At 38.9% G+C, this 25,857-nt stretch overlaps 1 protein-coding gene and 1 long non-coding RNA gene across 3 annotated transcripts in view; one reads left to right on the plus strand and one right to left on the minus strand.

Moving 5' to 3' along the window:
- The window catches only part of LOC122551485 (uncharacterized), a 42,048-nt gene extending 31,501 nt beyond the window's left edge, over positions 1-10,547 (plus strand). Inside the window, exon 3 of one of the 2 annotated variants that reach the window (XR_006312112.2) lies at positions 9,821-10,547. This is a non-coding gene — a long non-coding RNA (uncharacterized LOC122551485). Of the gene's footprint in view, positions 1-7,096; positions 7,357-9,820 lie in introns of those variants that run through there. The other variant, XR_006312111.2, reaches the window with a different exon arrangement.
- Positions 1-25,857, minus strand: part of znf804a (zinc finger protein 804A) — a 367,025-nt gene that overhangs the window by 296,563 nt on the left and 44,605 nt on the right. The window lies entirely within an intron of this gene.

Here is a 25,857-nt window from a genome sequence, read left to right on the forward strand (position 1 = left end):
CCTCTTGCTTTCAAAGCTGTTGTCAACATTCCACCTCAAATAAGCTATGATTCATTCATCCGTCATTCACAGCATACCATCATTAACTGCTTTTTGTTTTCTTTTCTGAGACCCTAAAATGCATTGTTGCCATGTACCTCTTCTGAAACACTTAGTGCAGCTACTTTTGGTCTGGATTCTGATCAACTGGCAATATGGAGACTGCCTGGTCTGGGCCATGCTCTGTAACACTAACAGCAGTGCATTATTTCTTAATTTTGTTCCAAGTCATTCAATCCTTGAAACTTATCTCCTGGTGTTCCACTCCTGACGGAATCCAATCAACAATGGCTTGTATTGATACATAGAGTCATACGCACCACGCTCTGTGTGAAAAAGTTGCCCCTTAGGTCACTTTTAATCTTTCCCCTCTCACCCTAAACCTATGCCCTCAATTTCTGGACTCCCCCAACCCAGGGAAAATATTTTGCCTATTTATCCTATCCATGCCCCTCAATTTTGTAAACCTCTATAACTTCTGGATAATGCCATTCAAATTCTAACAAGGCTCTCCTCTTCCTCATCTGTACATGTGTTCAAAGCACTGAACACCACCACTTCTAAAAACCTCACAACACAGTTACTGTCACCTATCAAAGCATATTTTTTCGAATTCCACAGTAACCAAAAGCTTGTTATAGATATTCTGGAACAGGTATCACTGGTGCATTGCCTATGAATTTCAGCGAAATAAGGAATATTATACAAGATTCAACTCACAATAGCTATCTAATCTGCAAATAAGAAGCAGGAATGTCGAATCATCTACTGCAAAATTTGTTCAGTCAAGCTTAATTGATGAGACCATTAGTTTGTGATGCAGAGTGATGCCAATGATGCAGGTTCAATTTACAGAGCAGCTGAGGTTACATTGAAGGTCCCATCTTCTCATACTGTCCCCCTTGCCTGAGGCTTGGTGACCCTGAGGTTAAACCACCACCAGTTGTCTCTCTCTAATGAGAGAGCAGCTCTATGATCCACTGAGACTATCACAAAGTTACTTTAGTCAAGTGCAAATGAACATATATTGGGGCAAGGCTTCCATCATTTGCTATTTTAAATGAAATAATAAACACATTTATAAAGAATGAAATTATGATTTGTTCCAAGTAGTGAACACAAAACTTTCCAGTCAGACTGAACATAAATTAAATTTTCACTTTAAACTAATTACTAAAAAAATGACGTAAGAGTGATTTTGCTGTTTGAATCTCAAGAGGGAGATTTCAGCTTTGGTCAGGGGTCACAAAACAGATGGGAGATCAGCTGCTCATTATCAACTTCAATAGAGAGGAAAATTGAATCGGGTAGATAATGAGCAACCAATCCATTACCCAACTCCCCCCATTTTGTTTAATGTCAAGGTTAAATATGACCCTAAAATAATCACACCAATAATCCCACAGCGTTATTAAAAAGACAATTCCCATTCTTCCCTTTTAAAATATAGTCAATATTTAGTAATAGCTTGCAGACAGCTGCATTTCTTTTAAGTGCTGCTATGAGCGTATGTCATGTCAAGAAGTTAGAAATATGTGTTTCTACAATTAAAATTGGAGAAATAGCTCACAAAAGACAGTCAATTCTAATTCATTGTCACTTGTATTGTACCTAGTCATTTGCTTTCCCTCTCTTTATGCTTTTATTCTTATTACCTAAATTAGGAACAAGTTTATTTGTCTATGGTAGCACAATCTAATGACACAAACAAAATTTTCATTTCTTCCAACTCGTATGTGTGATATAAAAGTGGTAATATTCTTACACTGCCTGGATTTTCTGACTTCTTTCATGTTTATTTTGTTTTATGTAGCTATTTGCATTTTTGTAATTTCAGTAATTCATTGTATTATACTGAAATAGGAATGAAAGCAGCTCACCACCACCTTCTCAAGGGCAACAAGGGATGGGCAATAAGTGCTGACTCAGCCAGAGAAGTCCACATTCCATGAATGAATAAAGATTGTTTTGTTTTGCCACAATGAGTCTATTCTATATTCGACCATTACGAATGCAGGTCAGAGCTAATTTTGCACTGTATCAAGTTAAGGTCTGTTCTATTTGGGGGTTTTGTTTATAATGCATACTCAAATTAAATCCTTTCACAAACAGGGAAAATATGCCAAAAATGATCATGGAATGATGAGAATCCAGAGTAACATGTACAATACGCTCATGGATACCCAGAACTATATAAAAAGATGAAGATCACCTCACTATCCTACAAATTTGAATTAGAATACTTACAATGTGGAAACAGACCCTTTGGCCCAACAAGTCCATACCACCGTCTGAAGAGTATCCCACTCAGACCCATTACCCTACATTTTCCCAGACTAATGCACATAAACTATACATCCCTGATCACTGCAGACAATTTAGCATGGCCAATTCACAATACCTACATGTCTTTGGGCCATGGGAGGAAAACCAGAGCACCTGGAAGAACACAAACAGACAACAAGCAAACTGCACACAGACAGTTGCCTGAGACTGGAATTGAACCCAGGTCCCTGGTGCTGTGAGGCAACAGTGCTAACCACTGAGCCACCGTACCACCTGCAGTGCTTGATATGTTTGATTTTTGAAAACAACAACAAAGCTACTTAATTTGCATATGGCTCATATCCAGTATGTATTTGACCAGAGTTTTGACCATATTGATTGAAACTAACATACTTCATAAAACTAACTACTAATCTACTAGTCCTCCAAGATCAGGTAGTGTTTTTCAATGCTAACTCTGTTTTATACCAGATGCAATCTTACAATCACCAAGGGTAACATTTAGACTCAATAATGCCCATTTATTGTGTGCAACAAAGCCCCTAAGTTGGAGAGTATACTGGACACCATTTTTACAGAGGAATTTGCACAAATATACCTCGGTGAATTTTCCCAATGGAATCAGGACCATCTGTGAGTCTTGACCCTTCACAGGTCAAAGGTGGGTTCACAGTTGAAGTCTTCCAGGAGTTAAGTTAACTCAGACTATTTCCATATTTGTCTTCTAATTAAAGGCCATGGCCAGAAACAAATAAACTAAAATGTAACTAATTGATGATTCCTTTAAAGGAAGCTGGAGCGTTGACTTGCATGTGGTTTGATATGATAGTCAGCTCCATGAAGCTGAGAAACAGCATTAGATGGAACACTGAAATCCAAAATTATAGCACTGGCATCAAATCAGGATTGCACAGTGCTTGACAACATGATCTGCTTTCTGTAAGCTGCTGGAAGACTATAAGGGTTAGATTTTGCCACAGATCAGGACAGCTTTGAAGATAAGCAAGCCAGCAAATTCATGCTGCATCAAGGTATACCAGGTAACTGTGCAATTGTCCTGTAGCTGATTCCTTCGTGTGGATGACCTTTCATGCCAGGCAAAGATCCAGCCCAGCAAAAGGCCCACTTGGCAGCAGGTTGACTATGATGGCCTTCTTTCCAAACAGATGGATCCTCCAAACACATTAATAAGTCTCCAATATTGCCCGCATTTTGAGGTGTTTTACACCCCTGAACTGGTCTAGGAATTTCCATTCCCAACACAATGATGTCACTGTTGTTCCATTGCTGAAAGTCATTTTATTGGGTCTGCCATTTTGGATATAAAGTTATGAAGTCACTAGATATCTCAACTATAGTTAGGGAAAGTAATAGCCTAGTTGTATTATCACAGGACCTATTAATCCAGAGACTGAGTCATGTTCTGGGGACTTGAATTCAAGTCTTGCCATGGAGAAATTAAGAGTCTAATGATGATTATGAAGCCATACCTGTTGTCAGCAAAAAAAAAAACCATATGGTTCACTAATGTCTGTTAGGGGAAGGAAACTGCTGCCCTTACCTAGTCTGGTCCACGTGTGACTCCAAGCCCACAGCACTGTTAACTGCCCTCTAGTTGGTGCATCCAATAGTTGTTTAAAGTTTCAGTACTCTACAGGGAATGGTGAGGCAGCAGTCTTTTCTTGTCACTTTGTATAGATTGGTTCCTTCCTGACATGAGCTGACTTCTTCTTGGCATTAAGCATGACTGGGAGAATGCGCAGAGGCCAGGACTAACAAAAAAAAACTGTTTGAAAAGGGAGAAGGTTGAAGCAGCAGGGGATGGTGGGGTGGTGTAAGGACTCATGTCCACAGCATGCATAAAGAATCAATGTGTTGAATTATTGATTACAGGAGTGCTGTGATACCCTGGAAGTTTCTTCATATATTGGTATGCAGCGGCAGCAGTATGAACTTCCTTAGCAGCACCGTTTGGCAACAGGCTGTTTGCATTGCAATGGAAACTGAAACATCAGCCATCAAATGCTGCTTCTTAGTTGGTTCCACATGTGCACTGTAGCTAAGTGGGGTAGGATCCTGTGCCCAGTTCCAAGTTGGAAGTTGGACTCCTTCACGCTCTTTGTCCTTGAACTCAAGCTTTGTAGTAGACCATGCATGTGGGCGTAAGCACCAATCAGACTTCTCTGTAGTTTGCTTCAAAGTCAACATCTGTGTCCCTTGGGGTAGAACTAATGTGCCACATTGCCCTCTGGCGAACTGGCACCTGTATTATCTTTTCTCCTTGCCCTCCTATATTGCATTTGATATTTCATCACATGCAAATCCTGTTGCTATGATAACCCCTGAGATACACACAATATTATCAGAGCTGATTCGGAGACCTGGTGTTGTGTGATTTTTAACATCAGAACTGGTGGCTGCAACTGTGAAATTAATATCATTGTGTCTTCACCACTTTCAGTCTAATCTTCATCCTTGCCTATATGTAAAAGGAAATTGAGACAATGTTGGTTTGCGGTAAGCAGGAAACTAATGTGTATGTCATCCAAAACTTCTCAGTTTTATGGGGTGAGGTTGAAGTGCGGGGGCAGAAGGCAAGTGGATGAATGAATGGATACCCTCATCTTCCATGGTTCCAGTCTCAGCCATAGTCACAGTCTCAGCAGTGACACTTCCAAATGGATCTCTTCTTTATTAAGTTGGAGGCATCTTTCTCCCTTTCCATTTAATTTCTGATGCCACCTTCGCCTGCAAGAGAGAGACGTGTGTAAGTGAATGCCATGTCATTTCTGTGGAAGATTTGTCCACTATAATTGAATAGCTGGAAGTGCGTACAAGCTATGAGCTGTTAGACTTGTAGCTGTGCTAAATTTGTAAAGGTCAGGTGTAACATGAATGTTGTTTATGTTTATTAATGGAAATTGGTAGATGGGCCATACAAGAATAGTCAATTGAACAGCTGCAGACAGTAGTTGTTCAGTTAGTATCATTGAAAGATGAATTTATGAGCCTTGACCACTTGTGAGATCATTAAACCTTCTCCTGCACTGAATCTATTTCCTTGGTCTGTACTTTTGACACTTGTGCATTGGATTCTGCTCAAGTATTGGGAAGGTTTTGATCCACCTGCAAATGCTCTTCTATCCTAAACATCAAGATCTTCAGTTCAGCACCCAAAATCCTTGGGTGCCCACTCTGTCCTATAGTCAGCCCTTGTTGATTATTGCTCATCATTTTTTTTTCGACCCGATATTCCTCAGCTCTTCCAATAGCCATAAAACATAATCTCTTTAAAAGACAGATTGTCAAGCACTACTTAAAACCAATGATGATACTGAGCTGTCTGCTGTTGCATGTAGCCAACGAACAGCACAAAATGTGCTGGATACATCATTCATGAACTAGAATATTAAAGAAATGCTATCTTGCTGTTAACATATGTATCCAGATGGAGATGAGAATTTTACTGAGTTTTTACATTTGATATGGGTATTAACAAGTAGTAACTCTTTATTGGAAATGAGATTTTCTTCCTCTGTAAATTCTGACTTTGTAAGAGAATTGTGTAACAGGAGCCATAGGCTACTGTTATTGACCTACAATACCATCAGAGTACATTATTGATTTTATTCTGTGCACAACAGATTCTCTTTTCTGAATGTCCATAGTTTTGTTCAAAGTTAAATTTCATGGGCATACTATCACATTTTTAGAAGACAAAAGTTAGCTTACCACAGACTCTATGATACATTACACACTATGTATAAAATTGCAAAGCAGCACAAAAAGTAATAATTGACAAGTGAAACAAGGCAAAGAAAAGAATTGCCACTGTCATCAGGAGTGAGAACCTGCTTTTTGACCATTTCCAACTCTTGCCCCAGGGAAACAGCTATAAATAAGACAGTAAATCTGCACAAACTGGCTAATAGTTACTCATTGTGCACCATTTCAAGTCATCACAGTCTAGCTCGTTGACTACAAAGTAAAATCAATAAGGGTCACCCAAAAGAAAGCTCTGTTAAGGGAGACTGTGGGAATAAGAAAACCTCGAGCTGCAAGAATGAAATTGAACCAGAGAATGTGTTTCATACAATGTAATAAACCAAAATTGTGAAGAATTCATTCTGACTGCAGATGAGCAGTCCCAGTGGAGACCAGCATCAGAATTCTTTCATTTTCATATTAGAATTCATAGCCTTATTAGAGATGTACACCAGCCTTCATCCTTGAACATGCTAGTCTGTCTCAAAATATATGTGCTAGGTTTTACCAAAGAAAATTATTAAATGTGCTGAAATTAAAGATTTAGATATAACTATTTTAATTGTACTGTGGAGTCTAGATTTCTGCAAATTAATGTCAGTTGTATTACATATTTCTAAATCTTATGACCAAAACCATATTGGTGTCCTAATTATTCTGAGCTAGGGAAATTTGATTCTAAAATATGGAAGCTGCACAGCTGTGATTCAGAACAATCTGCCATGGTTAATAAGTTCAACTTTCCTAAGGCTTTTTTCACCATTACATAATATTATGCATGCATGAACACTCTTATTTGTTGGTCACTATCTAATACAATGTCGAATGAATAATACTTTGCATAAAATTATACATTTGAGTTCACTTTTATTTAAAGGTTTTGCTTTTCATTTTTTTGCAACATTTCTATAACTGATGTTCTCCCTTTCTCTTTTTTCCATGTTACACGGGATCATCACAATGCCAATTCTTCACCTTCACCATCCATTATTTTGGGTTTATACAGTTTACCCGTAGTTTTGGCACATAATTTTACTGCCAGATGCCCATCCTGCCATCAACCATCCAGACTAAAGGCCAGTACTATTATATATTGGCTTACCTGCTTGAATGTCTGAGTTCTTTCATACCAAATAATTCCTGGAGTGGGAATTGAATCCAGAGCTTTAGGTTCAGAGGCAGGAGAGCTTTCTACAGAGCCACCCCTGCATCATTCCCAAAATTGATGTGGAATATACAAAAACTAAGTTGCTCTCACTGAAATATTCTTTTAGCCGGAGATACTACAGGACCAAAATTCAGATATGATGATCCCAGGATTGGCTGCACCTAGCATAATCAGTGAGATTACACTTAAATGTAACTTCAGGAATTTACCTGCTTGTGCCCAGCAGTTATACTTGCGGCTATTTAGGCAGTTCAGCAGCCCACAATGGTTATGCTTTTGGAAACTCCAGTGCCTATTATTTATTTGAGATTTCATGTCCAAGCAGCTCCCTGAGGACTCCACTCTGAGCCATTTGGATCTCCAGTTGGATCTCCTTGCACCCTCCTAAGGAACCATAAACTCGACGTGAAACAATTTCTAATTTTATTTTGAATCTTTGCAACCATAAAGAGAGGTTCTACCTCTAAACCTCTGACTAATTTTGGTTTTATAAGCAAAAGATGGACACTGCACCACCAGAAATGCCAACTGATTCTCGGATTCTAATCAGAACCTGAACTGTTTCATTTGGAGTTATGGTGAGACCTTTGTGGATTAGTCAAAGAAATTCAGTCTTTTGGTGAATTGGGAATTGAACAAGCTTTGTTCATTTTTCTTGGTCACTTTGTGTCTCAATTTTAACCTTATCCATTGGATAGAACCTGAACAAATTACTTACTCTCTTTGATGCCAATTATTTTCAATTATAGTCTATAGGATTGTATTGTGAATTGGGGTACCCACCAAACATTGAGGACTCAGGATTGTGCATACTCTCAACATTCCCTCATCTCCTTTAGTAGAAGGGTTCCACATGAACAGTAGTTAAACATAGTTTTTTTGACCCCAAATAAATAGATTGCTGAAACAGCACAGATATATACAATTTAATGTTCTGTTAATTGTACAGAATACTCATGCATTTTTAATTGGGTCTTAGAGAGAAATAAAAAAAGTTGTGCTCTGATTATTTCCTGCTTCCTTTCTCTTTTATTGAAACCTCCTACCAAACACGGTCAAGACTTATTAGGGTAGTGCGCCGGAAACCAAACCCTGTTATTACCAGCGTTGTCTCAAAAGATTAAAGCTTTTTAAAAGAAATTGGCAAAATCCCCAACCACCTGATTTTCAAACTCAGATAGAAAGCATGGACTAGGTATCTGTACTTGACAATAATCACTGTTTATTCCAGGTTATTTGATTCTCGCCACAGGTAAGCAATTAAATTAAATTAAGTGAATGCTACAAAGTAAAACTCTAAACCCCTTTACAAATACAAACATAAAACGGGGAAAAACTGTGAGCATCTTTTGGACTGGTTGATCTGATAGCTTTTCCCTCGGCCTTTCTAAATGCTTCCATTGGTTTGCAAGGGGCACAAGATGGCTGGGCCACTTATGAAAGGTCTCTTATTTATCTAATTCAAAGTGACAAGAATTAAGGACTGCTAAGCTGAGAGAGTGTGAGAGTGTGAGAGTGTGAGAGTGTGAGAGTGTGAGAGTGTGAGAGTGTGAGAGTGTGAGAGTGTGAGAGTGTGAGAGTGTGAGAGTGTGAGAGTGTGAGAGTGTGAGAGTGTGAGAGTGTGAGAGTGTGATTCCCTTATATAAACAATCCCTTGGTTCCACTTTCATCTGCAGAGCATTGAAAACCACAGTGGTACAAACAGTGTTCACAATTCCCGACTTTCAAAACGTGCAGCCATCCTTGTAAATCTTTGGGTTTCAAATAGTTCTGTCTCATTGCAGTCCACACTTTGTAAAACACACAAACAAAACCCCACAGTTGTTACGCCACTTACTTGGAAGTAAAATGGATGGTTAAGGCCTCCATAATATTGACGTGCAGGCAGCTGCACTCTATGCCTGTTCTAGTGGGAGCTGGATAGATAGCATTGAAATGAAGGGCAGCGGTTAAAGTTGTTCTCTGTTTCCTCTGCTGCTCAGATGTAAAATCCACTATTTTCTTTCTGATATGTGCAGAATGTGTTACTGTGTCTCTGCTAATAAGAGTTTGAACTGCACAATTTCATATCTATAGAGTTGAGGAACAGATTGTTGCTAACCAATTCCCAGGGAGTTCCAATTGGATGCCAAGGGAATAACTGGAATGGAATCATTTAATTTTTTCCCCTCTTTTTGTACAGCTTACATTTGATCATGAAAGTTCTGGTTGGCAGAATTATTTGCAGCTACATGAGAAGAATTCCACTTCTCAGAAATAAGCCTATCCTTTCAGGTCCTATTAATGAGCCAGTCTGCCTGGTCAATCACCAGCAGTGCTATTAGATATTGTGGGCACCAGACTCAGTTCCATTCCTCCATATGTCCATTTGTAGTCACCTTGTTTTTGAAGAGACCCATCTTACTGCATCTCAAAAGGAGGATCATCAATATTTATCCATTTGACAACTGACAAACATGGGTACAGGCCTTTACTTGTCAGACAAAAGATGTCAAGAACTTATGAGCAGTGAGGTAGCTTCCCAACCCATTAACACTGTATACATTTCTTTTTTTCCTATAGGATGTGAAGAGCCACAGGAACTTATGAAACAGTAATTCCAAAAATGGAAGATGCTCAGCTTCTTCAAATTTCTTTTTCTTCCTGTAATTAGATATCGGCGATTATCTTAACTTAGATATACGAGAGTCTATTCATATAATAAGCAAAGGTATCCATAATTGGCAGGGTGTTTTATCATTTGGTAAATGCCAACATCTACTTTCAGCAAATAAACAGCTTATGTAGAGTTTCATTTAGCTGTTTGTTATTATATGTCACAGGTGTCCTTATCAAATGCCACATGCTAAGCTTACTCATCACATTGGAGAGATGTCAATCTTCCTGATTAGCTACTGTATGGAAAGCATTCAAGTGCGAAACTAAGAACTGTCCCATGTCAGTGTGACCCCTCACCACAATGCTCAACAACTGATAAGAGAAGTGATTCTTTGGCATTAATTGTGACAAATATCTGGGCAACTGCACTGTGCTTTAGACAACTCTTCAACCAATTTCTATAATCCTTCCTATTTTCTGATATAGATCTATAAATAATCAAATAATCATTTGGTAGTCATCATCTTAAAAGCAATATAATAGCCCACATTTTGTTTAAAAATGAATTGCATAGGCTGACTGACTAGCTTGTTGTGTCTGCCTTCTTCCCCTAGTCTTTCTGTTGAAGAATGTTCCTGAACTGCAGTTCTGCAATATCAGTTTTATGTTATTATCAAAGGCAATTGCAGGTATGTCAAATGTGCACAACAGCATGTGCCACTTTATAGAATATAAGGTTATGTCAAATTTCAACTTCATAAAAATAAGAGCATGAGCGTACTTCATTGAGAAGGTGTAATAAACAGTAAATAGTTTGACTGATTGTCCATTACTGTAGGGTGTTGGTGCCACACATCCATTTGATCATCTAATGACAACATGCATTATAAATCTTTGGCATTTGACATTACTCTGACAGTTTAAGAGTAAATGAATCACTGATTTATTGCATTTGTACAGGCTGATGTCCGGGAGGGGGTGGATTTTTTTTTAAACTGACACTCAAATCCTTGTAATAGCTTAGAATCTGCTTCTGCAATCAAATATAACAAATGCATGGGATAGATGTAACATATTCCAGAAAATTAAAAAGCTGGTTAAAACAGCCATTTGAAAATTACATACAGGCTTGTAATAATTACCGGCCTGCGCAAAGTCTGCTGCTGATCTTCATTTTCACAAATGGCCTTGATGTGATTCAAAGCCAGATATATGATTTGCTGATTGTGCAAAATTAAAATATGGGAATGCAAATTGTTCCATGGAAGCAGCTATTATCCAAAATGACTTGAGAGCAAGTTGGCACTTGGATAAATGATTGGCAAATGGCTTTTAATGTTCAGAAACGTAAGATAATGCTGATTGAAACTAGCAATTTTAAATATGAACATCAATCTACTATTAGGTCATTACCGTGACAGTATCAGACATCAATGTTATTGCTGTCAAAGTATATATCAAATTAAAGTATTTGTAATGTATAAGGCCCCCTGGTGTTTTGAGTTAGTGTGAAAAATTTTCCTCATGCACAGATATGATGGAATGTCAGCATCATAGAAATGCTTGAAGTCATGCCATGAATCAGGTTTGTTTTATTTTAATCTTTCAATTTCTTCTTTACTTATAATGAATGTTCCGTTGTACACTATGCTGCAGTAATATGCTACAAGCATCATTATTATCGGTGACTTTACAAAAAGAAATATAGAACATTTCTTGTGACTACAAAATTGCAAGTAAAATATAAAAAAGAGGCGATGTTTGCCACGGAAACAACTACATTGAAATTAAGCTCCAAAATTAAGCTCTTTGTAATAAGAGTGCAAGAAAAATATTTCACGATGTTTAGTGACACTTTCAACCATATTCACGCGTCTACAAATTAAGTCAATATATTTCAAGGTTCGAATGGTATTTTTAATCAACCTGTTCAGAATTGCTATCACATACCTCTGGAGCAAGTAAGTCTTGAAGCCAGGCCTCCTGATCCAGGAGTACTGCTGTGCCTCAAGAGATCTGGTTGTTAGAAAGTGGATGTTGAAGATGACTAATATAAATTTTGAAAGCTAATACCGGCCAAAGACACAGAAGGTTACATTTAGAGCTGATTTTCAAAACTGTTGATTACCCTTGCTTAGCCATCAGAAGCAAGTTATTAATAGTACTATTAAATTATTGGAGATGTTGCTGCTTGACCCTAAGTATTATGACAAGTGTCTTTCAGACAGGGGTCTTGGAGCAGAATCTGTGTTTCGGAGATCAAATCCTGGTTCTGTCTAGAAACCATGCCAGAGATCATAGGAATGACCAAAGGATACTACTCATTGTCTAATGAAGTTCAGTGGCTGGACGATGAATAGGAGGCCCTACATGGTACAGCATGTGGGTGAAGAGGGGTTGGAGGGTGGAAAGAGAGAGAAAAAGAGAAAGAGAGAGTGTGTGAGAGAGTGTGTGTGAGAGTGTGAGAGAGTGTGTGAGAGAGAGAGAGAGTGTGTGAGTGTGTGTGTGTGTGTGAGAGAGAGAGAGAGAGAGAGTGTGAGAGAGAGTGTGAGAGAGAGTGTGAGAGAGAGTGTGAGAGAGAGTGTGAGAGAGAGTGTGAGAGAGTGTGAGAGAGAGAGAGTGTGAGAGAGAGAAGATGGAGCTGCTACATCATCCAAAACGGTGCCCTAAAGTTCCAGGTAGGGGCATTCATGGGGGCAGAATTAGTCATTGGTTTTAAAAGAATCTGGACTGCTGGCTTCCCCATATTGCTTTATGGGGTCACCTACTTTCACTTGTCATGTTCTCCCTTACAAAGAACTCTTTTCTACTGACTGAATACTTCCAGTCATCCCAGGTGAACTCATTTTAATTGCCTTAGCTCCCTTTTTTAAATGGATCAATGTTGGGGCTGAGCTAAAAATGGCCACTTCAACCAGCAGTGGGAACTGCCATGTCCACCTTTCTCAGAGCCACCCATACTGACTATTATAACTTCAGTCCATGGAATGCTTGGATTGAAAGGCAACTTCAAGGCTTAAATCTGTCCTTTTCAAGCTGACTATAAAATCTTCTAAAAAATCCAAAAAAAGTCTTCCAAATTCAAGGGCAAAAAAGGAAATACCAAATAATTATATGTCGGTTAGTCTGACTAACTGGTGGATACATTGTTGAAATCAATCCTGAGAAAATGAATAAACTGTCACTGAGAAAAGCATAGACTATTCAGGGATAGTCAGCATGGCTTTGTTAAGGGAAAGTCATTCCTTACACATTTAATTGAATTCTCTGAGTAAGTGACAAGGAGGCTCAATGAGGGTAGTGCAGTAGATGTTGTCTACATGGATTTTAGTAAGACATTGACAAGGTCCCACATGGCAGACTGGTAAAAACAAAAGTCCATGGAATAGAGGGTAATGTGTTGAATTGGATCTAAAGTTAGCTTTGTAACAAGAAACAAAGTGTCAACGACTGACCTTGCAAATGGAAAGTTGTTTCAATGGTGTTCCACAGGGCTGAGTGCTGGGACCCCTGCTTTTTGTTTTATACTTAACAATTTGGATTTGAATGTAGGGGTCATAACTGGGAACTTTGCAGATGACAAATTGTGAACTCTCTGCCAAGGAAAACAGGTTCCTCCTGACTGCTCTTCCTCTACCTCTCGCAATTTTGTATACCTCAATCATGTCACCCCTCAGCCTTCTCTGTTCCAAGAAAAAGAACCCCAACTTCTCCAATGTCTCATCTCCAGCCCTGGTGGGTGGCACAGTAGCTCAGTGGTTAGCACTGCTGTTTCACAGTGTCAGAGACCTGGGTTCAATTCCAGCCTCAAGCGACTGACTGTGTGGAGTTTGCATGTGGTCTGCATGGGTTTCCTCCGGGTGCTCCGGTTTCCTCCCACAGTCCAAAAATGTGCAGGTTAGGTGAATTGGCCATGCTAAATTGCCCGTAGTGTTAGGTGAAGGGGTAAATGTAGGGGAATGGGTCTGGGTGGGTTGCGCTTAGGCGGGTCAGTGTGAACTTGTTAGGCCGAAGGGCCCGTTTCTACACTAAGTAATCTAATCTAAGTAATCTAATCTAATCTACAAATTAGCCATGTGGAGGATAGCTGTAAACTCCAAAGTTATATAGAGGGATTGGCAAAGTGGGCAGGAAATTGGCAGTTAGAGTTCAAGTGTGAGATAGACTTTTAGGGAGGTCAACCTAAATGTGAATATACAACGAGGAATAGATGAAGTGGGAGATCTTGGCATGCTAAAGGTAGAGAAGGTTGTAAAGAAGGCATATGGAATGCTCTCCTTCATTGGCAGTTGTAGAGAATACAAAAGTAGGGATATAATGATGAAACTGTATATGTCACTGGTGAGGCCACAACTGAAGTATTCTGTGCACTTCTGGTCACAACATTACAGGAAGGACTTAATTGCTCTGGAGAGAATGCAGAGAAGATTTACTAGAATGTTACCAGGGCTGGAGAGGAGACATTGGAGAAGTTGGGGTTCTTTTTCTTGGAACAGAGAAGGCTGAGGGGTGACATGATTGAGGTATACAAAATTGTGAGGGGGAGAGGAAGAGCAGACAGGAGGAAGCTATTTCCCTTGGCAGAGAGTTCACAAACCAGGGTTTCTTGATTCAAGCTATGTGGCAAAACGATTTGAGGGTGGTGGGTGTCCAGAATTTGCTGTTTGAGTTAGTGGTAGAGGCAGAAACCCTATTCTCTTAAAACATAGCTGGGATATTTCCCTTAAATGCTGTAAACTGTAGGGCTATGGACCAAGTGCAGGAAAATAGGATTAGAGAGGGCACCTGGATGTCTTTGTATAAGCATGGACAAGATGGACCAAATGGCCACTTTGAGCTCTCTCATTTCTCTGGTTCTATATAATTAAAAAATAATAGTGTTTTAGGGAAATCAAAATCAATAACTTACCTCAACTGTATCACTGTACTAATTAAGCTTGCTGTTATTTCTAGGTAAATGAAACAGCATTTTGTGTGAAAGACATTCATGGTCAAATTTTTAAACATTGCTGTCTATATTGCATCATTCCACCATCCCACTGAAAGCTTCACAAAAACACCATTTTGCCATTTACCTCATCATTCACATGTAATGAAAACCATGAAGTTCCTGTGCTTCCATGATAGATATGAACACAACACATCAGAGATAATTAGACCTGGTAACTGGTAGAAAGAGTACCCTTTGCACATGTGACATTTGTTCATTTATATCATAATTGATACATAATGTAAGAGAAGAAATATAACAGAGGTTTTAAATTTGATAGGGTTAATTTTAACAGGAAGGAACAGAGACTGATGACAGCAAACTATTCAAAACTCTTATTAACTGTAGATGGACAGTGGGAATTGTTCCAGAAAACATTTTGTTCATATAGGTCTAACAAATGCTATTAAAGGGACTCTACAGGTCATTCTGCTACAATGCACATTTCATTAACACAAATTTGCTAAAATGATTGACGAACTGGGGACATGTTTCTAAAGTGCGAAGTTTTAAAGTGTACATTGGTTATAACATGATTCTGTCCCCATTAGTTGAAATGGTGCTGTTATTGCATGATTTTCTTATAACACAGGATTGCATAGGAATGGTACTATGACGTTATAGCAGAACTGACTGTACTTACAACATCGAACAGGCATGGTTGACAATAAAGAAAAAAACTGAAGAAACAGTGAGTGGAAATTAATGCCCCTACACTAACATTGGTGAGTTAGATGTCTAGGGGGCAAGTGTGGGGACTCCACTTCCTTTTCACTTGCAACATGATTATGTCCATCCTGGAAAGGCCTTGATGCGGCCTTCATGAATAGGTGTTGGTACTACTGAAAGTGAAAGTTAGGAAAATTACAGATTGTTACGAATTGCTTTGAGTCGGTCTCCCAGTAGAGGATGAGAAAGGCTCGTTCATTCAAGGGAAAGCAATAATGAATCAAGTTCAGGAACTTACTAAAAATAATATTTAAAAAAAAGTGGTCATAAAAATAATGGCAATAATGACTAATACATTCCTTATAATTTAAGGAATAAGGGCCTATTGGTTTCTGCCCAAAAGAAACTAAAAGACGACATTTCAGAGGCTTAGTCATAATCTAAGGTTCTTTCAATTCAGGAATTCTCTTTAAATTGGAAAATTTGAGAAAAAAAATATATTTCAGAAAAGGAGAGAGAGAGAGAGAGAGAAACCAGGAAATTATAGATATATTAGTAAGACACCTTTATAAGCAAGTTTTTGAAGTTTCTAATTAAGGACAGAATGGCTGCCAATTTAGAGAAATTTGAGTAGATTAAAGACAGCCAAGTGGATTTGTGAAGAGTAGGAGAAAGTGAGGACTGCAAATCCTGGAGATCAGAGTCAAAAAGTGTGGTGCTGGAAAAGCACAGCCGGTCAGGCAGCATCGGAGGAGGAGAATCGCCGTTTCTAGCATGAGCTCTTCATCAGTAATTCCTGATGAAGGGCTTATGCCCAAAACATCGACTCGCCTGCTCCTTGGATATTGCCTGACCAGCTGCGCTTTTCAAGCACCACACTTTTTTTGACTTTTGTAAAGAATAGGTCATGTTCAATGAAGCTAATTGATTTTATTTTTAGGAAGCATTTAAAGTAGCAAATAAGGGAACATCTTTAAATATTGAAAATATCTGTACAAGTTACCAGAAGGTGTTTTTTTAAATAAGATTTCTCATCGGGCATTCAGAGCTAAAGTTACAGGTTATGAAATTGAATGGTTGACACAGATTAAAGGTTGTTTAGACAGCATTCAGGCAGATATTTTTTCTAGTTAGAGTTTCATTCCAACTGATGCATCACAAAACTTCAACATCACTGTTTACTTGTTCATCATATTTATATACACTGTAAATTCTCACCCAATTATCCCCAAAATAACACCTAATTATCACCTGTATCCTGCTTCAGTTTAGCTCAGGTAACCCTGCAAGACTGTAGTAAAAATTGAAATGGATTATTGATCTGGTTAGGAGTTTTGGAAGACAGTAAAAGACACTCGATATATGTGCTCAAATTGGTTTGAAGTAACTAGTAACATCTGATTATAGATTAGTGCTTGAGCTTCAACTCTATTTATTAATGACTAAAACAACATTATAAAGATCAATTTATACACAAGTTTGCCAATCACAGATTAAATAGTAGTGGATATGGGAGAACAAAATTATACAGACATTAATAGACTAAGTGAATGGATAAAATTGTAGCTGATGGAGTTCAACCTAGGTAAATGTGAAGTCATCAAATTTGAGCTAAAACAAGATTGTTCTGAGTTTAATTTTATAGGAGAAAATGTAGAATCAGTTGAAGTTTGAGGAAACTTAGAGGTCCACACGTATATTATCATTAAATATAGTAGTCCAAAAACACATTGTACTGATCCTGGAAGAAGTTGTGGTATAATTTTATGAAGTATAGTTAAGTGTTCTGTACACATCACAAGAAAAATTCTATAAATGTATCAAATAATTCCAACATAGCTTTGGTTTGCTAATGGAAAGTAAACAGGTCACATATATGTATAAGTTCTCCAACTTTGTAATACTGAATCAAATTCTCAACTTCTTAGTAAATTAAGCCATATATTTGCAATACTAACCAATTTCATAAGCATTGTTCATGTCTTTATTTGTTCAAAAGCAAATGAAGAAAAAAACAGAAGTGCAGTGCAGATTCACAAAAATATTATCAAAGCTGGAAGGTTTGATCATGCAGAGAGATTATACAGACAAATCAGGTTTATATTTTCTGGAATACAAAAGGTTAAAAGGCGATTGGATTGAGGTTTTAAGTATTGTGAAAGTTGAGACCACAATCTGATTAACCATGATTTTATTGAATTGCTGTGCATCAATGGGCTGAAAAATCAGCTCTTGCTCCTAATTTGTACATTCCTATGTTCATATGCCATATTAACTGATATGGTAGATCGAGAAAAAATATTTTCCACTAAACAAGTGGAATATAATCTTCAAATCAGTGCCGGACTATTCAGGCGAGAAGAAATACTTCCTCGCGCTAAACAATGTAGCTGTGGACACCTGCTCAATTAATAATTTTAAATGTTGCAATAAATATATTTTAGATATAAAGTAATATGACAGGTGGATGGAGGCTCTTGAAGATAATGCCAATTTGAATGTTCATTGTCATCAGCATTGCTAACTTCAAAATAGCTATTACAAGTGGAGTCTCATTCCTTCAGGTTTTGAATCTTTTAGTGAGACTTTCAAAAGTCACTTTTTGTCATACATTTCTTTGTCTTTATTTTATTATCTCTCTTAATTTTATCTTTCTGTGCCTGGTTTGATCTCAAACTCAACCTCTTTAGCAGCCCTTTCAATCCATAAATCTCATTCAGGCAGGTTTGTTTGTTGTTCTGAATAAAAAGATTTTAATTGTCCTTGTTCCCCAATGTGCTGCTTTTAGCTCCCAATTTCATGAACTTTGTGGGCAATAGTTTTGACCCGAAGGATGCAGGTACAAATGCAAATAATGGCGAGCTCTGCTAGAGGTCCTGCTATAACAAGATCTAGCCTATTGCCTTGAGAATCTGCACTGGGCAATTGAACATCAGAGATTCCATGTTAACATGGAAATGACTTTCAATATTAACACCTTGTTTTATTTTCCCTGACATAATCTATGTCTTAATTTCCTATTTAAAATATATTACACATTTAAAAAAAAGAAAACTAAGCATTCTTTTAGTTTGAAAACTTGATTACAAACATAGTATTTCAGTATAGTCATAGGATGCTCATTTAACATTGCATATTTATGCAAATTTGTATGAATATTAAGAAATCATGAGTATAGCATCATAATACAAAAAGAATATCTAACCAAAACTGGTTTGAAAATTGCAATACCGTTCTAATAACATTGTGCTTCAGGCAAACTTTCTTTCTAATTTACAATAAAGATTCAATTGAGACTTTAAAATCATTCCTTTAATAGAGTTTGCCTATGTGCATATATTGATATTTCTATTCAAAAGATGCATGGTAAAATTGGCAATCAAGTTTAGTCATGCGAGAACAGTTCACCTTTTATAGCACATACTCAGATATCCCTATCACAAGGACACTGCTGCTATTGTAGTATATCACAGTGAGTGTGCCTATTATAGTGATTCAATGTATTCATGCTATGTGCATATTACTTATATTAGACAATAGAAGCTGCAAAATTATATACCAAAGTATCAATATCTGGCACTGCAGATGACCCAAAAGGCATAAAATGATGTGGCCTGTGCTTTCGGCTATGTCTGCTACAGGTAAAGTAGCTAAACATGCGAGGATGTGCATCAGCATGGATGTTTCACATATGCTGGGGGTCAGCTCATTTGGCTGGTTTGTGATGCAGTGACACTAACAGTGTGGGTTCAATTCCTGCACTGGCTGAAGTTACCACGAAAGACTTTCCTTCTCAACCTCTCCCCTTGCAGAGGTGTGGTGACCCTCAGGTTAAAACCACCAGTCATCCCTCTCTCTAAATGAAAGTACAGCCCTATGGTCCACTGGGTCTATGCAACTTTTACCTTATTGTATACACCAAAAGTACCAGTTAAGGTTAAGTTGTGGTATTTTGATTTGAGGCCCATTGCTGAAACTTTGACCATGGCATTCCATTAAGTGTTTGTTACAGTCAATCTCAGTTGAACATGTGTCCAACAGCACGAGGGTCCTCCCAATAACACTAGTTATCAAATAAATAGCACGTAGGTGAGGTGTTTGTGCCTAACTTCTGTTGTGAAGAGGTTAATGGAAATACAATGGCTTTTTTCTGCAAGTCTGCTGGTGGGCCTGAACATTTAGGGAGAATGGAAGTTTTAAGGACTATAGTTAGTGTCTCTGCATCTGCAATGACCAAGAAATTGACCAAAGGCTCCAAAGAGAGAAAGCTCTGTAAAGAGGGAGGTGGAGGAGGGTTTTCTATTGGCTACCCACCATGGGTTTCCTGAGATTATTTCTCATACCTCAATCTGAGTCAGGAACAATAACTGAGGTAACTTAAGTTTACCAAAGTGGCAAGCAGTTCATGAAGCACTCAGTCCCTGATTATTCTGTGTACTTCTTCACATAGGATGATGAGGTCATGTAGGAGAAGACATCAGAACATCTTCTATTGGGATTTGTTTGAGAGCACTTGCTCACACTGTACTTCTCAGCAAATGACTTCCCTTTATCACCAAGGATTCACTGTCCCCATTGACAATTCATCTGGGACACACAATTACAGCCTCATCTTGACTGACAAACTACCATAAAAAGCCACAACAATAGCTCTTCCGTAACTTCTTCATCCAAAAAATACAGCCACATTAAAACAGAAATGAACTATTCATCCTTATGCTTTTTCTTAGTGCCTGCCTTGTTGGTGACCTTGATTGAACTTGTTGCCTTAAACAGCACTGCCATAGTGGCTACAACATGGACGATTGAAATCTGCTGACTAGTAATGGGGAAGATGCCAGATTGTCTTTCAGGAATTTGAAGTTCAACTCTAGTTCACTTCCCTGGCTACTTGATTATTCCTTCATTTGGGTACACTTTGAGGGCTTCTTAGATCCCAGAGATCCTCAAAGTCTCTATCCCTATTGACCTAATGAATGCAATTCTTCCCAGAATGATTCAACAAATAGTGAAATTGTCTTTCTCTTCTGGTAATCCATCACCCTTCCCTCCAATTGCAGCTTTTGTAGCGGGTAAATCATCATTTCATTCAGTGCAGACCTTGAATCCAGCTGGAGCACATACTAGTCTCATGTAAGGAGGCAGCATGTAATGGTATGATGCTTGCTCTTCATATTTTAATGCCATTGCTACCTAAGGTACTTTGAATTATTTTAGTGATCTGCAAGAGCACCCATTCAATGCATTCATTGCTATTCTTGTTTAAAGTTGTTGTTCATTCACGCTGAATTGAACAAAAACTGAAAATCCAGAATAGGGTTTAAAACAAATTTTTCCTGGTTTTTCTTGCATACGTTTCTCAGGATAAGTATTATCATATGGCAGAATGTTTAGGATATACTTCATACATATTCAATTTTAACCAATGCAAGTTAAGCTCCACTTCAATGTGATGCTCACCATTACCTATTTTAAAAAAAACCTTGCAAAAACTGTAACAAATACTACATTGGACAAAGAGGCAGAAAACTAGCCAGCAGGATACATGAACATCAATTAGCCACAAAAAGACATGGCCCACTCTCACTAGTTTCTTCACATACAGATGAGGAAGGATACCACTTCGAATGGGACAACACATCCATTCTAGGACAAGCCAAACTGAGACACGCGTGAGGATTCCTAGAAGGATGGCACTCCAACTGGAACTCTATCAACATTGACTTGGATCCTATTTACCACCCCCTGAGAAAAAGAACAGGAAATGACATCACCAACCCAAGGAAAGCGAAACACACAAAGAAAAAGCAGGCCATATCACCAGTGCTTCGCCAAAGGCTCACTGATGATGTTAGCTAGTATGGTGATGAAATGTCTGAAAATGAACCTTCCAGCTCAGCCAGCAAACTTACATCTAGTTGAACATTGCCTGCAGAATAGAAAACTTCATTTGCTTCAGAGGTTTGCAACCAAGTAGCAAGTTGAGAAACATCTGAGGCACCGAGCATGTGGGATTACAAAAATGCAGATGCCAGAAGTCTGGAACCCAAGGGGATTTTGTGCCAATGAATAACAGGAGAGATTTCATAGGCATGGAGAAGGAAGGAATTTTCAATCATGCAATTAGCAGGTAATCATAGAAAAGGTAAGAGAACTGCATGTAGCTGATCTGTTGTTTTTACAATTCACAAGCACATTCTTTAACTAAACAGAAATTTGTTTTTAAAGATTCTATTTAGAAAATGCAATTAATGAAATCATTCAGACTGAGCTTTCAGGTTTGTTTTACATTTAGTATATGCACATGCAGATTTTATTGCCAAGGGATATGTTCAGCAGAATTTTCTCAGCCCTTAATGGCGTGAACAATGGCAAGAAACTTAGGGGAATATAATGAGAATTAAATAATCTAATTCTTGATGTTCAGAAAACTTTTGCTTCAGGGGAAATTCTTAAGTTTTAAATGGCTAGATGTGAATCTCACTTGCAAGTGGTGAGGACTTTATTTCCATTCATTTACACCTCACTATTATTTAATCTCAATTCACCCATTTATATATAGTACAAATATCTCACAGGTGCTGCTCAGAAACAATTCAGTGCCAATTACAGATTTGAAAGTGAGAGGATGAAGCTCATGGGTTTCTTCTCTGGGCCTCCATGTTGACCTTCATTAACCAACATCTCATGGCAGAGACCACCTCCCCCACCACTAACTGAAGATGGCATCAGCAAAGCACCAACCTCACCAAATCCTTCCTGGCTGCTCTCAGACTGGCTAAACACACTTCACCATAGCACTTTGGAGGCTCACTGATTCCTTTCTTTCTCCAGCTCCTGCCAGGTCAGTCTGTATGCTGGAATGTATAGCCATCTCATGCAAATGCAAAGGTCATCTCACAGCGAGGTTTACTTGTTGTTTTTGTGCTCACACACCTTATGCATTCCTGGAGGCGCAAAGAGTCTCTGCTCCACCTTGTGCTTTAATGCATTGCTATTTCTTGCAGAGCTTACAGTCTCACAGCTTCTGTAGTTTGACTCACTGTTTAGCACAGAATGGCAGGCAGCTTGTCATGATTGTGAGTGCAGGACATGCAAGGAGATGGTCATGTTACTGTACAACATCGATGTTACTCCTAGAGTATGTACCAGTTACTGCCAGAGCAAACATTGCAAGTATTGATATCTAAAAGTCAAAAGGGGAACAATTCCTAGTCAAACAAAGGATTATGGTTAGTCACTTGGTGATATCATCCTCAGTCCAGGGTATCTTCCCATCTCATTCCAGGTGAGTGTTCACAGTCTGTCATGCATTTGGTGTCATCAGTATCTGGGATCCCTATTCTTCCAGTCTTGGAATAGGGCAATGTTCAGTCCTGCAAGCCAGATTCAGCCAGTCCATGAATTACAGCTAAGTCAGTCAACAAATGTACAGAAAATCAGTTAAGAGTCAGGGCTGGCCTCACAAGTTAGTCTGATGAGGTGGGCTACAGTCAGTTATGAGGATTTAGGCCAAAGAGTTAAGGGGGTTATCAGAGAAAACACTGTCAGGGAAAGTGGAACTTCAATATTGGGATTAGAAGCAATGTTCTGGGATGCATAAGGGATAATAACTGTGCAGGGAGACAAATTCAAAGGGTGGGGTCTGACATAACCTAGGAAGGCAGGGGACATGACAGAGGAGACTTTCACAAGTCACGACCACCTTGGATTCAGTGGGGACCAGACAGGAGGTGGTCAGTCAATTCAATATTAGGCATGGCTTTGTGGTAATCCAGGGGCTGAGGAAGAAAATAAAGAATGTTAATCATCAAATAAAAGGCTTGAATGGGGAGTGTCCAAGCTCATGGAATTCATAGGGACAACTGGACAAAAGGGTACATGAAGGGTTAAGACAGAAACTTGACTTGGGCCTGGAACTCACTCTCAGGGACATAACCCCTCAACAGAGTTCTATCTTCAATCAAATCTTAATTGCATCAAAAAGGATGGAAAATGACTGTCAGCACACTCAGTGCATGCTGTATATTTGTTTAGTTTAGCCTCAAGGATTGATTGCACTTGTGGACAATGTGAGGTCCTTTAAGGGGTGGTTGTGTTACTCAGATAACCTTAGATGCAATGATGACACATGTCTGCTAGTTAATTACTCTGCATGTGTATTAATCAGCAATTTATATTATAAATCTTGGCCACAAGTAATGAACATGTCATTGATTATATCAAATTAAAGAGAAAATGAGGTCTGCAGATGTTGGAGATCAGAGATGGAAATGTGTTGCTGGAGAAGCGCAGCAGGTCAAGCAGCATCTAGGGAACAGGAGAATCGACGTTTCGGGCATTAGCCCTTCTTCAGGAATGAGGAAAGTTTGTCCAGCAGGCTAAGATAAAAGATAGGGAGGAGGGACTTGGGGGAGGGGCGTCAGAAATGTGATAGGTGGAAAAAGGTCAAGGTGAGGGTGATAGGACATCACCCTCACCTTGACCTTTTTCCACCTATCACATTTCCGACGCCCCTCCCCCAAGTCCCTCCTCCCTATCTTTTATCTTAGCCTGCTGGACAAACTTTCCTCCTTCCTGAAGAAGGGCTAATGCCCGAAACGTCGATTCTCCTGTTCCCTAGATGCTGCCTGACCTGCTGCGCTTCTCCAGCAACACATTTCCATCTTATATCAAATTAAACCTAATAATCCCTTTGAAACAACTGTGATCACAGACATCATCCTTGGTAGAGTTTGTGTGCAATACCATGATTAGGTTGAATGTGAAGTAACAGAGGGAAGATGGAATCAATACTGTTGAGACGTATAGAAAGTCATTGACCTTATTAGGGCTTTTTTATGCATTTCTTCTGACCATGGACTCTGTGCTGACCTATGTGGCTAACTTGTTCCATGCTGACATGGTCTGGTACTGTGGTCTCCATTGATAGTCCTGAGAAGGAAAGATGGCTCTTTTCCACAAGGAGCTTCAAGCCATAGTCCATGAAATGGAATTGGAACTTTGGTTGGCTCTGTGGAATCCTCTGGATGTTGAGTAACAGACTTCAAATGGCAGTTCCTGGTTTGCGCTATTTGAATTGGTGCTAAATTGTCCATAGTGTTCAGGGATATGTAGGTTAAGTGCATGAGTCCGGGGTAAATGTAGAGTCATAGGATAGGGGAATGGGTTTGGGTGGAATACTCTTCGGAGGGTCAGTGTGAACTTGTTGGGCCAAATGGCCTGTTTCCAAATTGTAGGGATTTTATGACAATAAAGTAGTTGGGATCATAGGATCTGGATGTAGAATTTTTTTTTGTAACTGTTTGCATAGCTACTGGGTATGTAAATCAATGAAAGGGCCGTACTCTAATTTGTTTCAAATTTTGGCTTGGGTTTTGATTCCTGCCACCAACTTGGGACATGTCAATGGTTTGGATCTTCCCATCCTCATCACCACAGAACATGCTCCTCCAATTGATGGCCAGGAACATAATCTTCTGGCTTTGCACATTCCATGACAATATAGTGCCCATTGGTGAGCTCCCCGTGGCCTCTGGCAAAAATACATCAGCTGCATATAGGGTTACAGTTAGGGAATGTTTTGTAACTTTATGTTAAAACAATCAGGAGAAGAACAGAATCTGCTGTATTTGGTTCTTTGCCACATCACTGGGAATCTAGATGATTTATTTATGATGTGTTTTGTTAATTTAGTTTTATGTAATGTAGTGAGACAGAAGATCTTGGCTTAGGAAGACTGGGCAAGCTTCAGTAAGAATAGTCTGATCTGGAGAATGGAACCTCTGGACCCTATCAGTGTCTGGAGAGAAGGCAGTGGAGGGGACCAGCCTTGGCTTGGGAGCCATATGATAGTACTGGATGCTCACTACATTTTTAAAACTGGATCCCACTTCCCTTTCCTACAGCCATCCTGCTCATCTGGTCAAGAGTGGGTTCATATGAAGATCTGGCAGGTAGGAAGCAGCATCAGTGGGTGTAACTGACTCTTTGTATTTTAACTGTCCCCTCACCAGGATACACGAAACAGGAGAAGTTAAAATTGGGTCCAAATTCAATTGCCTGATTTTGAAACTACTACTGGAGCAATACAATATGGATAGTGCTGACATGATAGACTAAATGGCCTCCCTCTCTGCTGCATGATTTGAGGATAACAGAGAAAAATGCCTTACTGCAACACCATTCTCTAAACACACAAACTTAACTGGTTGTTACCCAGCTTGCCTGTTTATACCGGGTGTTGACCTAAAAACATTAGATTTGAGGAGAGCAAATGGAACTTATACTGACATTGGATAATGTGATCAGACATTACCACAAAACATGACACTTCCCACTG

The sequence above is a fragment of the Chiloscyllium plagiosum genome, unplaced genomic scaffold (assembly GCF_037043375.1).
Source record: "Chiloscyllium plagiosum isolate Xiang-an unplaced genomic scaffold, Cpla_swu_hap1 HiC_scaffold_7, whole genome shotgun sequence".
Classification (NCBI taxonomy): domain Eukaryota; kingdom Metazoa; phylum Chordata; class Chondrichthyes; order Orectolobiformes; family Hemiscylliidae; genus Chiloscyllium; species Chiloscyllium plagiosum.